The sequence below is a fragment of the Momordica charantia genome (genome assembly GCF_013281855.1).
Source record: "Momordica charantia cultivar OHB3-1 chromosome 4 unlocalized genomic scaffold, Mcharantia_2.0 BLBB01000004.1, whole genome shotgun sequence".
In the NCBI taxonomy this organism is placed as follows: Eukaryota; Viridiplantae; Streptophyta; class Magnoliopsida; order Cucurbitales; family Cucurbitaceae; genus Momordica; species Momordica charantia.
In genome coordinates, this window is record NW_028275162.1 from 18,642,910 (window position 1) to 18,661,868 (window position 18,959).

Below are 18,959 nucleotides of genomic sequence, written 5' to 3' on the forward strand. Positions count from 1 at the left end.
TTGCATAAGTGCAGAATTTTTCCACTCAAATTTCTATTGTCTTCTTCTAGCCATTAGTGTTTTCCCTTTGTTTTCACTCAAAATTCGGTCTCACAACCGTGTTCATCAACCTGAGGATAGCACAGATTTGTCGTTGGTGGTCCCATTGAGTTAGGAGAAGAAGTTATAATGGAAGTCTTCAGAGGTATAAAGTTAATCTTTTTCTCTTTACCTTTTTCATCATTTTTCCAAGCATGCTTATTTTAGTTAAATTGCTTCATTAAGTGTATTATGATCCTTAGCTTCTGCTGTGCATGCCTAAGAGTTCCATCAGGTATGTGTTTTGTTTTTATTTTGTTTAGGTATCAATGCTGGTATTATTTTTATGTATACATTTATTCCTTTTCAAGAATCACCTCTTGTAAAATTTTACATTTATGTATTGATTTCTTCATTGATGGATTCAACAAACAATCGCCACGATATGAATCAATTGAGGAAAGAAAATCTTTGCATGATTCATCGAGGGTGAGGTGTATAAAGGCTATACGACCGTGCTTGAATAACATACAATAAGGATGAAGGGGAGGGAAGAGTAGTTTTGTATAATGAAGGTCAACTTATTAGATTGTGATTTAACTATGGCATATTTTCCATGTTATCATTTTAACAATTATTTTGATAAAATCCCATAAATTGCCACAAGTAACAACTATTACATGACAACATAATTGTTATGAGATTTGAGTCTATAAAGCTTTTTGCGAGTGGCACAAGGTTTCGCACATTGGATGTGTATTCATTAGGGACCTTAATTTAAGCTAATGTTTTACACAAACTCAATTTCTTCGAGCGTGATAATGTATAACATGCTGGAGGTATGAAAGTTCACTTTTCACTAACTTGCCTGGTAAATTCTAACGTTATTCTTAGTTTTACCAAATCTTGTCGAGTCCTCAATTCATCTTTCGTTTTCCCATGAATATCAAGTAGTGGGCCAATGATATTTGTGCATATATTTTTTCGACGTGCATCACATTTAGACAATGTCATACATGGACACTTTTCTAATATTCTAAAAAAAAATTTGATTTTGCTTCCGATAACTACTCCAAAGATTTTACTATTTACTCCCCTTTTCGTTACTTTTACTTATATAGGGTTTGAAATTCACTTGTTCTTGCCAAATTTTCTCTTCCACTTAATGTCTCCAATGCTAGTTCAAATTCTTGTTCACCATTGAAAGTCTTCTTCTCATTTCTATATGGATGATATCGGAGTAAAAAACAATGATGTATGAGGTATGCTATCTTCTTTCCATGTTTCAATTGAATGAAGGATGTTTTTCTCTAAAAATTAGACATGCATGATACTCTTTTACATTACAACCACCTAAATTTTCATATGCTGAAAAATCATTTATAGTTCATGTTAAGATAGATTTTTAGACAAAAGTTTGATCTTGATACGCATCATAACATGCAAGCCCCTCAATCCAAAGTTTTTTTTTTTAGTTCCTTGACCAATTGACCAAGGTATACATCTATATTATTTCTAGGTTGTTTAGGATCAGATATTAATGTAGTTAACATCATAAATTTTCGCTTCATGCACAACCATGGTGGAAGATTATAAATAACGAATATAATTGGCCAACAACTATACCTATTACTAAGATCACCATGTGGATTAATTCTATCAGTAGATAAAGCTAAACAAAGATTTTTGGCTTAAAAATGAACTTCGACCAAAGATTGTTAATTAATTTCCAAGATGGAGAGCCCATAGGAGTTGCAAAAGTCAATCATTTCCTCTGCCTCTAGCATGCCGAATCAACAACTTTGATATTTTGGTATTTCGAAACATTTTTTGGAATCGAGGAATCAGAGAAAAGTACCACATAACCTTAGCTGGAACACATTTTTTTTCTCTCCATTGGAGTTCTTACGAAGCTGTCATCTCTTGATATTTTGCAAATTGGACATTAATCTGCATTAGAAAGGTCTTTCTTAAAAAGCAACAATCGTTGACAAATGACATGAATTTTCTCAAACGTCATTTCAAAAGTACCCAATTTTTTTTTGGATTTATATATAGAAGTTGGGATTTCATTCGGGTGTGGTAGGATATCATGTACTAAAGTTAACAATTCCATGAAATTTTTATCACTCCATTCATATTTAGCTTTCAACTTATATAATTTAAGCAATGTAGGTATTTTAGTGAAATTTTTATTGCCTAAGTACAATGGTTTCTATGAATTACTCAATAATTGGTCAAAGTTTTCAATCTTCTTATTTGTAAATAGTCTTGTGCAACTTCAACATTTCGGTTGTATTATTTATATAATTTTCATCATAATTTTATTCCCTTAGCAGTAGTACTTTCATTCTTATCCTAATTAGGTATTTGCTCACCATGCCAAATACATGTCTTATAATTTTTATCAATGCCATAAATAAATAATTGGCCTTTTAACTATATCCAAATCTTTTTTAATTGCATTTGTACATTTCAAGCACGCATATGGAGTTTGACCCCTTTAAATATTGTAGTCCATTTTGAATGAAGTTTTCAACACCCAAATTATATTCCACTAATATTCTATCTTAATTCATCCATGACTTATCTATACATAACAACTTAAGCACAATTATTATCTAAAAAAAAAAAACTATATCAAACAAAGGAATATTTCAAAAGATGGATAAAAGCTCAAAGGAACTTTCTTGAAAATATCAAAATAAATTTTGTTGACATATTAGTGTAAATATACTTTCAGGTTAATACCAAAATATTTCATCTTACTTTTTCATGAATGCAATAGAATCTTATCATTGGTATAAGCTCATGTGACTGACGTATTTCATGAACTTGCTAGGTGAGTTATGTAATGAATGTTATTTGAGATTCATATGGTTATTGGTATGGTTGTAAATGCTATATTGGTATGGTTGTAAATGCAGGATAGCAACACAATGAGGAGATTTATGTTTATGAAAGAAGATCTAAATCAAAAGTTGGTATACTAACCAGCTCATTCTTTTACACAAGACTATTTCGAAACATAGCAAGCCCAGACTTAGACCAAGTAAAAAGCAGTAAGTATCAAGTAGCCAAACTAGTAGTGTTTATTTAAATGAAGTTATAGTGGACTTCCCAAATGATGATGAAATGCTTAGAACATAAATTGTTCCGTATGTTGGAGTAGATGTGTATATTTAATAATTTGTCTTTGTATATATACACCTACATATAACATGTTTCGAATCTTGGAAATGTTGAATTTATATATATAAATTTTGAGTTGATGTTCCTCGAATCCAGTAAATATTGAAGAATTTGAGGTACAAATTTTCTACTATTGAAAAAAATAAGGTTTATGTAATACGTGCATTGAAACAAGGGATAAACTGCCTCATTCTAAGAGATTAAAAAAAAAAAGAAATATGATACTAAAAGCATTAGAAAGGGTTCAAAAAGAGTTAAAATTGGCCAACATGTGAGTTTGTCTACAAAAATACATTAATTATTGTTTTTGCTTTTTTAAAAAAGAAATCAATACTTCTTTTTCATCATCCACGAACTGAATATTTTTCAAAGGTAAAGAATATTGAAGTAAATATCACTGAAAATAAGAAAAAGAAGGTACACTAATGGATCTCTCTCTATATGCATGCATACATATGTATATATGTGTCTGTGTAAATATAAAGATATATGAAGTATGTATTATATATACATTATGTTTTGTTAATATATTATAGATATATAACAAACTAAACATGTAACAAAATTCTAGATGGGTCGTTGCTACTTCCATGTTGTCCTATACGAAAAAACTTTAGATCTATGTAAAATTAGAATTTATGAGAAACTATGTCCAAAAAATATCTTAGAAAGTTCTATTGCGAAAACAAAAAGGCATAGAGAACAACACTAAAACTCATGTAAATAGTTTCACAAGATATGGGAAAACAACCTATGGCCAATGAAGGTGGAACATCATACAATAAGACATCTAATGAAAAATCACTGATATACAATACCATTCTTAGTTTCTTTGTTGATTTTCAAGAGATGGTTATAAAAAATTTGAACTATTGTGAGTAACAAGATTGATATCCTATTTTCAAAGGTAGAAAGTATCAAGAAATTGTGAGTAGATAAAATTGTATATCAATGAAGAATCACTAGTATATAATACCATTTCTAGTTACTTTGTTGATTTTAAATAGCTGATTATAAAAAACTTTGAACTATGGTGAATAGCAAGATTGATATACAATTCTAAAAAAGTATCAAGAAATTGTGAGTAGCAAGATTGTATATCAATGAAGAATCATCGGTATACAATATCATTCCTAGTTTATTTGTTGATTTTCAAGAGATGGTTGTAAAAAATTTTGAACTATTGTGAGGAGCAAGATTGATATACTATTCTCAAAGGTAGAAAATATAAACAAATTGATGGTTGAGCAAATTAATATCGAGAAAATGGAGGAAATGGTAGTGGGGGTGGGTTGGTGAAAATAGTGAAATAAATCAATGGATGGTGGTTGTGTAGATATTAGCAGGAAAATTGTGTTAGAATTTAAGCTAGATTCATTCTATACACATGCATGAATTCCTAGATACATGAATTGTTAAGTTCATGTAAGATAATGTACTAAGATACATCAATAGTATGTATACATGTATCCATTTATTTTGTATCTTTTAGATGTGTCTCTTGGATGTCATATAAAGGGATCATTTCCCTCATTTGTAATCAAGCAAGAAAGAAGCAAATTGAAGCATTTCAATCAAGAAAGAAAAGAGAACAATATTCTTCTCTTCTATGTTCTTGAGTTTAATAAGAGAACAAATTTCTTATCTTTAAAGTTGGTGAGTTATAGAGTAAATTCTAGTGAGGGCTTATCAATGTTTCCAACAAAGTGGTATCAGAGCCAGGTTCAAAAGATGTCATCCAACAATATGTTGCAGCCTCAACTTCCTCGTTTTGAAGGAAATAACTATAGACGGTGGAGTCAACAAATGAAGGTTCTTTATGGATCTCAAGAGCTTTGGGATTTTGTTGATAGAGGATATTTGGAGCCCGAAGGTGATGATGGTCTTTCACAACAACAACTCAACGAGTTGAGAGATGCTAGAAAGAAAGACAAAAAGGCGTTGCTTTTTATCTACCAAGCTATGGATGAAAATATCTTTGAAAGAATTTCAAGAGTCTCAACTGCTAAAGCAGCATGGGATGAATTGCAGAGTTTGTATGAAGGAGAGGAAAAGGTAAAAATGGTAAGATTGCAAGCACTTCGAGCTAAATTTGATACCATTAGAATGAAAGAAGTGAAACTGTTGAAGAATTTTTCAATCGTGTTCTCTCTATTGTTAATCAATTGAGATCAAATGGAGATGCAATTGAAGATCAAAGAGTGGTAGAAAAGATCCTTAGAAGCATGACCAGAAGATATGAGCACATTGTAGTAGCAATTGAAGAGATCAAAGATTTGTCAACACTCTCCATAAATAGCTTGATGGGATCTCTCCAATCTCATGAGCTTAGATTGAAACGATTTGATTGTACTCCTTCAAAAGAAGCTTTTTATATGCAAACTTCTTCTAGAGAGAGATTTAATGGAAGAAGAGATGGACGCAGTGGTCGAGGAAATGGAAAGTCTAATGACTTCAAAAGTTTTGAGTAAGAGAGAAAATAAAATCAAACTTCTTCAAATAGAGGAACGGGAAGAAGTTCCAGTAGAGGTGGAGGTTGTGGAGATTTTTCTCACATACAATGCTTCAATTGTGGACGCTACGAGCACTTTCAAGCAGACTGTTGGTCTAAAAAGACAAATTCTAATCAAGCAGAGGCCACTCTGATGCATGAACAACAAAATGATGATCAAAGCCTTCTTTTCCTCACATTTAATGTCTAAGAAACAAGTACTGAAGATATATGGTATCTTGATAGTGGTTGTAGTAACCACATCATAGGAAGAAAGGATACTTTAGTAACTTTGGATGAATCTTTTCAAAATGAAGTGAAGACAGGTGACAACAAGAAGCTCACAGTCAATGGAAAAGGAGATATTATCGTGAAGACAAAGAATGGAGCAAAAAGAATCATTGATGTGTATTACGTTCCAGGACTCAAACACAATCTTTTAAATGTTGGGCAGCTTTTATGAAAGAGACATGATGTTGTCTTCAAAGATAGCATATGCGAGATTAGATCCAAGAATGGAAGTCTCATAACAAAGGTACACATGACTCACAACAAAATGTTTCCAATCAAAATGTACCATGAGAAGTTTCTTTGTTTTGAGACTTTAGTAAAAGACTCTTCATGGCTTTGGCATTCTCAGTATGGGCACCTGAGTTTTGACACTTTGTCTAACATGTGTCAACAACATATGGTGAGAGGAATGCCAAATATTAAAAGGGAAGATCAACTTTGTGAATCATGTATTTTGAGAAAGCATCATCGAAATCCATTTCCGATAGGAGGTTCTTGGAGAGCATCAAAACCTCTCGAGCTAGTCCATACAGACTTAGTCGACCCATGCAAACTACTATGCTCGGAGGTAATCGTTATTTTCTCACATTTATTGATGACTATAGTCGGAAGACATGGATTTACGTGTTAAAAGAAAAAAGTTCTACTTTCGAGTATTTGAAAACATTCAAGGCAATAGTGAAAAATGAAAGCAACTTAAAATTGGAGATGTTGCATTCTAGTCGTGGAGGAGAATATATTGCTTTCGGAGATTTTTTGAAAGAAAATGGAATCAAGCATCAAAAACCTGTTCGAAGAACTCCTCAACAAAATGGTGTTGCAGAGAGAAAGAACAGAACAATAATGGAGCTTTCAAGAAGTATGTTGAAGGCCAAAAATCTTCCAAATGAATTTTGGGGAGATGCGGTGACATGTGCTGTTTATCTTTTGAATCGTGCTTCAACCAAAAGTGTTCAAGGCCTTACTCCTCAAGAAGCATAGAGCGGATTAAAGCCAATTGTTAGTCACCTAAGAGTATTTGGCTGCATTGCTTATTCTCATGTTTCAAATGAGAAAAGAGGTAAGCTCGATGATAAATCAGAAAAATACATTTTTGTCAGGTATAGTGAGCACTCCAAGGCTTATAGATTATTCAATCCTATAAGCAAGAAAATCATTATCAGTCGAGATGTAAAATTCAGTGAAGCAGATTTTGGAGATGGGATGCAACAAATGGAAACCATAATCCATTACTTGTTGACATGAATGACAAAGGAGATGTTCAAGACTTGGAGTTTGAAGAAACTCAACCAGCAGCTTCATCTTCATCTCTACCTTCCACAAGTGATGAATCAACTCCATCAAGGAAGATGAGGAATATTCAAGAGATCTGTAATTCTTCAAGAAGAATACTTGAAGATGAACATGTTGATTTTGCTTTATTTACAGATGTTGATCCTATATACTTTGAGGAGATAATTCAAGATGAAAAATGGAAGGTTGCAATGGATCAAGAGATCGATGCAATAAGAAGAAATGAGACATGGGAGTTAGTCAATCTATCGGAAAATATAAAAGCTATTGGAGTCAAATGGGTCTACCGGACGAAGCTGAAGCAAAATGGCGAAGTTGAGAAATACAAGGCAAGACTTGTCGTTAAAGGTTACAAGCAAAAGTATGGTGTGGATTATGAAGAAATTTTTGCACCTGTGACCCGCTTAGAGACTGTTCGATTGATTCTAGCTCTTGTAGCACAAAATGACTGGAAAGTACATCAAATGGATGTCAAATCAGCTTTTCTAAATGGGTACTTGGAAGAAAAGATATATGTTGAGCAACCTCCTAGTTTTATGAAGAATGGAGACGAGGACAAGGTATGTCGATTGAAGAAAGCATTGTACAGGTTAAAGCAAGTACCAAGAGCCTGGTACAGTCGTATTGATAATTTCTTCCGGAAGAATGATTTCAAAAGATGTTCATTTGAACATGCTCTCTACACCAAAGAGGACAAGAATGGTAATTTCTTGATCATTTGTTTATACGTTGATGATTTGATATTTTTGGGAACTTCAACAATGATGCTTGAAGAGTTCAAAGAAAGCATGAAGAAAGAATTTGAGGTATGGGCTTGCTTCACTACTTTCTCGGTATCGAAGTAAAGCAAAGTGATACTGAGATTAATATTTCCTAAAAGAAGTATGAGACGGATTTGTTGTTCAAGTTCAAAATGAAGAATGTTTATCTTGCCAGTACTCCTATGGAAGTAGGTGTGAAATTGAGCAAGCATGATGAAAGTGAAGATTTTGATGCCACCATCTATAGAAGTCTCGTTGGAAGTTTAATGTATTTAACTACAACTAGACCTGATCTTATGTTCTCAGTCAGTTTATTGAGTAGATTTATGGCATCACCAAAGAAGAGTCATTGAGAAGTTGGAAAAAGAGTTCTTCGATATGTTCATGGAACTATTAATCATGGAATTCACTATAAGAAGAAAATTGATAATGTTCTTGTTGGATATAGTGATAGTGATTGGGGAGGAAATATTGATGATTATAAAAGTACTTCTGGATATGTGTTTAGTATTGGTTCTGGAGCAGTTTCATGGGCATCAAAGAAGCAGGAAGTTGTAGCGTTGTCAACAACTGAAGCTGAATACATCTCTTTATCCACAACCAGTTGTCAAGCACTTTGGCTGAGAAAGGTGCTACATGAATTGAAGTGTCCTCGAGAAAAAGGGACCATCATGTTTTGTGATAATACCTCATCAATTGTTCTTTCGAAGAATCCAGTTTTTCATGGAAGGAGTAAACATATAAAGACCAAATATCACTTCATCAGAGAATTGATCAAAGTTGGCGAAGTATGCATCAAGCATTGCAAAACACAAGATCAAGTTGCAAATATATTTACAAAAGCATTGAAGACAGACTCGTTCTTAAAAATGAAGGAGAAGCTTGGAGTTATGGAAATCTAGCTTAAGGGATGATGTTAGAATTTAAGCTAGACTCATTTCTATACACATGCATGAATTCTTAGATATATTATGTAACTAATAAACTTAACATTGTTTTATTAGTATATTTGGAGTAAATGATGCTTATAATTTGTTAAATGGTATAAATAATTTGGTTTGATTTGAAAACTTCATTATTGAACAATCAAATCCCTCTATAAGATTAAATTTACTTCTTTTTCATCTTATAGTTAGAATTTGTGTTTGATTGTTTCGTACATGAGCGTATCAATGGAAATGAATAATGTAATGCTACTTTTTATCAATAAGCTTCTTACTTTTTTCAAGTGGATTCACATTGGTTATTTGCTCAACTAAGAGGCTTGTCATTATCAAGTTTATTTTTCTTCTTATTTCATAAAAGAAATTGAAAAAAAAATGATGGTTGGAAAGTTGAGAAAGGAGGAAATTCAACATTGAAGTTTTGAATCATATTTCTTTATTTTGATGTTTTTTGGGTAGTGTATAGTGTTATTATATGATTTGAAGTTATTGAATTTGAGAATATATGGGGGCATAGGCTACAAACATGTGGGGGTGGGGGATCGAACTCACAACCTCATGGTTGGAGGTATATGTCAATTAGCGCTGAGCTATGCTCGCTTTTGGCATACAAAGTAATTAACAAGATTTATATCATTTATACTTCATAGTTTATGGTACTTTTAATATGAACAGGGTATATATGATATATAGTTAGTGGGTGATTAGGGTGATTGATACGCAACAACTCAAGCTTTTGGACTTATCTAGCCTATAGCCACTTGAATCAAATCGTATAGTTGGTTTCAACCAGAAAGGGAAAGGATATCTAACATTTGCAGTCAATCAAGACAAAGCATGCTCCGAAGGGTAAATAATGGATTCTTAAGACAAAAAGGGGAAGGCCAATGGTCTTTATAAGAAAATTTGCTAAATAAAATAATCCTAAAAACTAAGGTAAATAAAATAAAACAAGATAATTGACAAGATATTTCCCTTAATTTGCTAACTTGCTAATCAAGTCAGACAATATATTCCTTAAACTAATTTTGATAAAAGTAAAATAAACTAAGGAAAATCAAAACAAAAGATCTTCCGTAAAAACTACCGCTACTTTGATTCAAAAAGTCACCGACGGTTCCCGACTTTTTCCGGTTTCCACAAACTTGCTAATCAAGCAAGGGAAATTATTCATTAAATGTAATTTGATAAATCAAAAAAATAAAATAAAGGAGAATAGGAAAGAAATAATTTCCTTAAATGACTTGGAGTGAGCGGCAAGGCTCTTTGGTGCCAAAGGGGGCTGGGGCGCATTCGAGGGTCTATGGCTACAAGGCATGGGTACGTGCGGAGGCAGGCACGTGGGGATGGGTGGCTGGGATGAGGTGTACGGGTGCTGGTGCAAGGCGGCAAGGGAGGCACGCGCGGTAAGGGCGTGCCACATGAGACATGCGTGGATGGGCGGTAGATGTGGGACTAACATTGCATGGTAGGCACCGTGGGGTGCATTCGCGCACGAGCTGGGCGTTGGCGTGCATAGAGGTTGGTAGTTAGGCAATGATGTGTGTGATAGCACACTTTGTGAGCTACATTTCATGAGATTTATATTAAAATTATTTGTTAGTTTTCGTTTCTTCATGACAAATTTAAGCACATGAGATATATTTTGCAGAAATAAAGTATCGCGAAGAAACGAGACATATTTGGATCAAAATGAGAGGAAAAAAAGAATTAAAGTGACCAAGATGGAATAACAAAATGATTTTAAGCCAAAAACCCGAGGAGATCACGCCACGGCGCTAGCTTAGAGCACCACGGTGCTCCAAAGTATAAATTTCACTTTTTTTAATAGTGTAGCATCATGGCCCTGTGTGTAGTGTTATGGCGCTACCGCGTCAACATTTTATAAAAATAGGGTTGTGCAGTCATCGAGATGGGGGAGTTTGGGAGAGATTTTTTTACAGTTTGCTTTTTTGGCCAATTTGGAGGATAATGAAACCAATGGAGAGCTTAGAAAAGTTTTTTTCAATGCTCAAGATCATGGAGGTTGCTTCGGGGACGGACGATTGACAGGCTGAATATAGTTTCTTCTCCTTTCCCTTGATTTTTCTAGTTTTGTTATGAACTTCTCATTGTGATTTTATTGTTTTCTATTGAATATGAAAAGTTAAACCTCTTATATTAGGGATTGATGTAGCCATCAAACTTTATAGATCGATTGTTTAGTTCTCTTGATTGAATGATTATGAATGTTCTATTTATGTTTCTCTATGCTTAATGCCTTTAATCTACTGACCATAGATTGATTGATTTTAGACTTGAAATATTATGCTCGGGAGAGGTGGTTGAGAGTTAGAACTGGGATGCATAACTAAAGGGGTTCTACTAGGGAGATTTAAAAGTCCTTTAGAGGTCGTTAAAAAACTTGTTCAGTAAAGCCTTTACTTGTTATAGAAACTAGATAGGGATATTGGTTTCTTAATTGGTAAGGAAAAGTAGCTTACGCTCGGGGAAGGCAGTTGAGATTTGAGAGTTTTTGGCCTATAGATTTAATAATTCGTTCAATCTTTAGTAATTAAGTAGTTGGTTCATAGATTCAATAGGTGAAATCAATTCCCTAAGACCTTTCTTCCCATTGTTTTTATCTTTATTATTGTATGTTTATTTTCTTTGATTCTATTCCATTCGAATTCAATTCTCTAAATAAAATTGAGTGATTGTATCTGTGGTACTTGAGTGAGCTAGAAATCCAATCCAGAGGATGATATCGGTATTCACTTACCATCTATATTAAAACTTGACTCATATACTTGCGGTAAGCAATTTCTGCTAAAGCGTGCGCAAAGAATGGTGTTGTGTGCACGTCAAAGGCTGCTGATGGCGCCCGGTGCAACTTCTTGTGAGGTTAGCACGATGTAGATGGAGTTAATGTGTGATGGTGCTCTCTTCTTGTCGTGATGTGCTTCTAAGGACTTATTGCCATATATGATCATATAAGTGATATTAAGAGAAAAATAGTATATATATCATGTATAATTTATAGTTTAGGTATAAGTGAATTAAATCATGTTTTGAAAGAATGTATTATATTCAGTAAAATATGTACAATTTTATGTTTTGAAATATGTTTTTTTTTTAGATAATTGTGTTTTGAAACATGTTACAATTTATTCAAACAATTACGTTTTTTCATTTAATAAGATATATTCAATGATAGTTGTAATATATATAACCTTATCATCATATGTGATGATGCTTTATAATGAAGATATATTATTCACTTTTTGGTTAGTATATATTTCTTCCAAATTATAATGATGGCTTATATTCTCAATGATGTTATTTTTAAGTATATATTAAATTACCATTTTTAACAGTGAAGTACAAGGTTTAGAAGTACAATGGTATATATCATATAAGCTATAATTGAGATTGATATATATAATATTTAAGAAACAGTTAACATTGGAATATAAAGGAACAATAATAATATTTTAATTGTATACAAAAAATGGGTAAGAGATAATTTGCATATCTTTTGATAGTGTAAGGAAAAAATTGCATGACTTTTATTTGTGACCATACATCCACAACGACCACATTTAACACGCTTTTTAAATTCTATTATCGGATGAAAATTTCATTTTCTTATATCTATCAACAGAATATTTCACATTTGGTGGCAAAATGTTTATGCTATTCACATCTTCCAGAATATTCCAATTTGATTGGTTACCTAATGAATGCATCTACTATAAATAGAACATATATATTTGTTGGAATAATATGGTGAGACGTAACCTTTGCTAGTTTAAGTGACAACTTTTAAATAAGGTTACAACTTCTATTAGTTTTATATTAGTTTGGCCTACGGCTTATTTTATTTTATTTTTCTCCTCCATCTCCTCTCTCCTCTTCCATCCTCCTTCATCCCCTTTTTTTCTCTGGCATCTTCTCGTGCTTGCCACGCACCCTACCAGACCCATATTTCTTTGTCAGAATCTTCTAGGGAGATGAAGTTAAATGAGTCATTACCAAAATTTTCCACCATGTACAATTCTAATAATCCACTTGCAGCATGGTTTATTCTTCTTTTAACTAAGCTCTCTCTTCTCATCCAATTCCCACTATAGAAATCTGTGGTAAGAAAAGAGAAAAAAAGCCGAAACTGAAATTCAAAACCCTCACTTTCAAACCCTTGCCCAGTTTATTAAAACTGCATATTGGCAAGCTGCAATTTACATATCGAGCTTATTAATTGTGGATGCATATGAAGTAGACACAACTATATTTGATGAATCATGTCAAAGGAAGCGCTGACATAGGCTTCTACCGGTATGGGATCATGGAACATAACTTTTGAAAAACACAATACTATAAAAGTTATGATCCGCAACCCTCAAAATTAAGGACACAAGTGTTGAGGGTATTTTGTCACCTAAGCACGTATCTTTATTCATGCATTTTTGCAATTTCCACTTCTTTCTTCTGCTTTCCTACACTATTCTCAATTATTTGGCTATATAATCTCAATGAATTCATTGTCTTTTCAAATTATATATGCTCTGCTTTATGGGGGAAAATAGAGAATAGTTAACCATGACGATGAACATCCTTCAAGCTTCCTCAATTTACTCACTCCACCCTTCACCTTCATTTCGTTATTTCTTCTATTGTTGCCTTATTTGGCTTTTAAATCCTCTATCAATCATTTTTGCTCTCTTCAGTGACAATATTGCCCAAATGGTCATTCTCATCACTGGAGCTTCCTCGAGCATTGGCGAGGTAACAAATCTAAAATTTGTTCAGAACAAAGATAAAGTTAAAAAAAATAGACCAAATGTTAAAGCCAAATGGTTTTGATTGTAGCATTTGGCATATGACTATGTGAAGAGAGGAGCTTTTTTAGTTCTTGTGGCTAGATGAGAGGAGCCACTTGAAGAAGTCGCGGATATAGCTCGCTTGAATCTTTCGAGGATATTGCAGAGAAAGATGGCTCTTGTAGGGTGCATGGCAAGCATGAGAAGATTTCGAGGAAAAAAGGGACCTAGAAAATGGATGAGGAGAAATGAGAGGGAAGAGAAAATTAAAATTAACAAATAATAATAGAAAAAACCAAACTAATATAAAACTAATAAAAGTTCCCACCTTATTTAAAAATGGCTACCTCAACTATGCCACATCATTTTTAGTCAACTAACCATAAAATGAACTTATTTAGACCCACTTCTCAAATCTTAGGGAATGAACTGTCGTTTTTTTTTTTTTTAATTTAGGGACCAAATAGACATTTAGTTCAAAACTTAGGACCAAAAGTGTATTTTACCCTAAATGTTAAATATAGGACAACAATAATGTAGTATATTCCATAAATACCCATATATGCATAAACTAAAAACTAATTAACTTAGTACTTCAATTTTTGCAAATCAGAATATCATAAATACAAAACTAACATAATCAGCATGTGTATGTTATCATAACTATACAAGACATGCCCTCTTGGCAAATAACTCCTCCTAAACATACAAAACTAAATGATATATACCATAAAAAAGAAGATTATAATATATATACTCTTACATCTTGTTTAATAGCATTAAAAACATCTGATATAAACCTCTTTTTTAACTTATGAATATCTAACCAATCACAAGATATTTAATATATATCTTTATTTTAACATATCTATAACTTCGACACTCAAACTAAATTTATACACTCTCTAAGTAAGTAAAACGTTGATTATATATTTCTTAGTCTAGACAATGACTTTATAAAAACAACAATGTGCAGCATATATAAATGTTAACCAAGTGATGAAAATTACAAAGTAGTAAAATATTTACCTGCATTGTACGTTGATATGCGAGAACTCAAGCGTGTGGACGATCAAGTCATGACCCATTAGAGCTCAATCATACAAGTGGTTAAACTCAAAAGGAAAAAAACTAGATGGGTTACCTTTAGATCGTCAAATGTCGAGAGTAGACAAAATACTCACTATATTCAAGGTTGAAACATTCCACAAGTTTGATGGCCAACCAAACTTGAATGCTTCTCAGTAATGCATCATAAGCTACACACACAAAGGAATACACCATGAGGTTTTTGTTGCATATCCACAATTGACGTGAAAACAAGTACAAGTATAGACTATAATGCTCGATTGTAGTACAAAATAAGGTCGAATCCACATGGACTAAGATTAAATTTCAATATAGCAATTTAAGATACCAAAAGAATTTAAAAACAAAATTTAGTAATGCGATGTAGTTTTAAACAAAACAATTGGTTGAAATAACAAATATGATTCAAATAAGGAAATACTAGATTATCAGATGTTGCAGCCTACAAAGTGATTGATATACATTTGTAAATAGAAAAGCAGTTTAAAGTAAGAGAGGATTCTGGTGGGAATCACTATAAACGCTCTCGTTCACTCCCAAATAATAGTCTAGCAAAATCGAACTGCTAATTGCCCAAACCTACATTGTTCTCTCCCGAAACATCCAAAGATATTCGTTCCCAACTGTCGTTGTAAAACAAACCAGCTCTAATAACAATGTATAGGCATGAAAGGGTGAACCTTATCCCTAAATACTAATCATCCTAATTTAAAAGAGTAATCTAACAAAAATAAAGTTCAACAAGCATCAAATAGACTTCTCTGAGCCACAAGAGAGCTAGCAAACTAAAATGATGGCCAAACACATTCAGTCAGAAGAAAACATTAACGTAACTCTATTAAATCACCATTTCAATATACTAAAACATCACTGTTCGAGAGCTACAGTAAGAGACTCTCCCCATCCTCGGAAATGAGGTTTTAGTTCATGAAGAAAAGAGAGTAAACAATGGGGTAAGAAAAAGTCACAACCCATTTGTTGGAGAAGTTTCGGTACAAGTCAAAAAAACTTCTAGCTCAATAAAAATGAAGGTCCCAGCTTCTAATTGTCAGCTTCTTCCTCAAAATAGGTGCTAAATGTCATGGGTTTCAGCTCCTTTCAAAATATATTCCTTCTTTGTCTTCCCTTTGTCGGCTAGCATCCCTTTTCCTTTTATTGATCCCTAATTTTAGGGCAACACCTGAGATTTGTATGAATGCGGTTAAAGTCCGAGCACAGAAAAATTACTGTGCTGTCTGAGATGTTAGGGCACAAGAAAAGCTCCAGCATGGCAACTTTGGCAGAGCTCCAACATCTTCAAATCTACAAAACATTCCTAAATAGCATGGATTCAGTTAGAACTTGCACAACTGTGGCACACTAAGGATTTTATATAGCATGAATGAGTTCTTCACTCCATTCCTCACTTTACACGTTAATTGGCCAAGAACCCTCGCATTAAAGCACCAAATATCCAATTAAACAACAAAAATACTCTCTCTGGAAGAGTTATTAGTTTTACACTTGGCAAAGGAAATAAAATCCTCTTAACTCTTATTCAAAACCAACTTTAAAACTATCTTGAAAAGACTACAAGTGGGCCTATTTATAAGCTAAGCTCATTGACCAATTTAAGGAAAAAATAAGAGAAAATTAAAATCCAAACCAAAGGAATGAAAAGACATAGTATGACGTGAAATGGAACATTTAAAGTGTTATTTTCACTTAATTGTAATATAACCGTTACCCAATTAATAATTAAGGAAAACTATGAATATTTAAGGTATGCCCACTTATTAAGCCAGCCAAAATTCAGATGGGCCAAATGGTGTCTAAGTAAAAACTCTGGTCTTTCCACTTCTGAATTATGACAGCTATTTCTACTATTGTTATACTTTAACTTTATAAGATGTCCTAACACTACAACAAATATTACTTTCCATAACATTAAAATATAGCTTTTTGTAAAATACAGGTAGACAAAGTAGAGTAGTACCAACATAAAGCATTTTCTCATTAATATAAAAGGCCGAGGTATGCCTCGACCTAAATACACTAAGTTCGAGAAAGGAAATGTTACATGAAGAAAAAGATAGCAGAGAAATTGAAGGCAAAAAGCACAGTCAACTCAGGGCTCATTCTCTCTTTGGATTCCAAGTTCCGAGCCCATTGTTTGGTTTTGAGAAGCTGGCTCACTTCTTTGGGAAGGCAGCATACTCCCATCATGAGTGGTTGTAGTTGATTACCCTTTTCAGAAGATTGTTCTCCCAACTCTTGAGATGGACGAGCCTGTACTTCAAGCTCTTGGGAATCAAGCTTCTCGTCTTTAGATTCCAAGTCTTGGTCAGCCAAGTAGGATTGAGCAACTTCATCTAAAGCTCTCACTCCATCCTTTGAAAGTGTCTGACCATCAACATAGTCCCTCTTGAACTCAGACACATCAAGCTCACGGTTGAACTTCTTGAGCCAGCTCTACGCCACCCTCATCCCAGAGTCAAAAAAGGCCTTAAGGAACTCATCAAAATCAAGGAGCTTTTTGAAGGTTTGCTCAACAAACAAGCTGTCTTTCAATTTGGCCTTCAACTTCTTTAGCTTATCCCTTGTAGAGCCTGCGACAGCTTCGTAGATCTTAACCTTCTTCATCAAGTCAGCTTTGTCACTATTCAGGCCATTGACCATGGTGTGTGCCTTCCTCAACGGGACGTCCCTATTCAGAACGACCTTCTTGCTCTCATCCAACTCTACCTCCACCTGCAAACCTGTGCCTTCATCTGCTCGAGCTCATCCTTCACCACATTAGCCTCCTCTAGAGATGTTAAAGAAGCCTTGTGATCCCTCTCAGTGAAGATTTCGCCCTTTGAGCTCGGCCTTCACGAATAAAGTCGTTTGCAAAGCGAGAGCATGAGCTAGTAAGGAATAACGTTTAGCAAGCTTCTCAAATGAAAAACCTGTTTATGCAAGGATATGCACAACAGTGTGTTCCTGATTGTAGCTCGAACTCGGGCTCCGGACCGACCTGAACACTTGGGCGGACCTGCACAAAAAGGTGAGCACTCCGACGATCAAGTCAGTATAGGTCGGATTCCGAGTTTAGTTCGAGGCCAGAAATCATCGTACCTGATCGGGGAGTGAGGTCCTCTACTTATGGGCGGTGGTCCCGCTAATCTTGCGACGGTTACATTCGGTAATCTCGGGACCGTCGGTTACACCCGGTAATCTCGGGACCGACGGTTACGCCCGATAATCACGCCGCAGACAGTTGCTCACATCGGCCCCTACCGAGCTCTCCGGTAAGTCAGACCTGGGCCAGGTTCACCTCGGCCCTCATACTTAGCATTTGTCAGTGTTAGTGGCGGCCATCTCGGCTATCCGAGCTGTACAATTGGAGCTTGTCCCCCGGCATGGGCTTGGCGAGCACCAATAGGGGTCCTCCACGTGTCCAGGGTATTCCCTTCCCCAAACAAAACCTAACTATGCAAAATGAGGGACAATACCTAAGCAGTATAACTAATCAGGTTGAAGATTGAGTACATGGAGGGAGGGGTTCTGTAGGCTCCTATCAAAGCTTGTTCTCCCAACTAGAACGACCTAGTCTTGGATAATTATGTTACTCGACATTGTCCTAAAGCTGAAGTCCAGCTTGCTCTCCTGACCACCATCGCGCCCATCAATCAAGTCAATCACTCTCAAAGTGATCACCTTCAGCTCTTCACCACCAATGCTGTCTTTCTTTTCTTCTTCTTGGACTTCATTGGGAAGGCCTCCTCATGCATGACCACTTGAAGAGGAGCCACCAAGGAGAGGCTCTGCATGAGAACACTTCTCCCCAACACCTTGGCTCAACCTGGGTCATTCACTACCCATCTTAGTCCTGAGAGCAGACACGGACCTCACACCAGCAATAAACTTGGCTAGATTGGCCGTTGTACGCTTTCTCTAGCGTGAGAGTGAGTCACGCTCACAGAAGCCTATAGCAGACAGAAACTTAAAAAAGAAGCTCGCAGTAGACAGAAGCCTGTCAGTCACAAAAGTACTGATGTGACGACCTTCCTCGTTGTGATTTTTAAAGTTGATCAGAACTCTAATACTTTGCTCAGTCAAC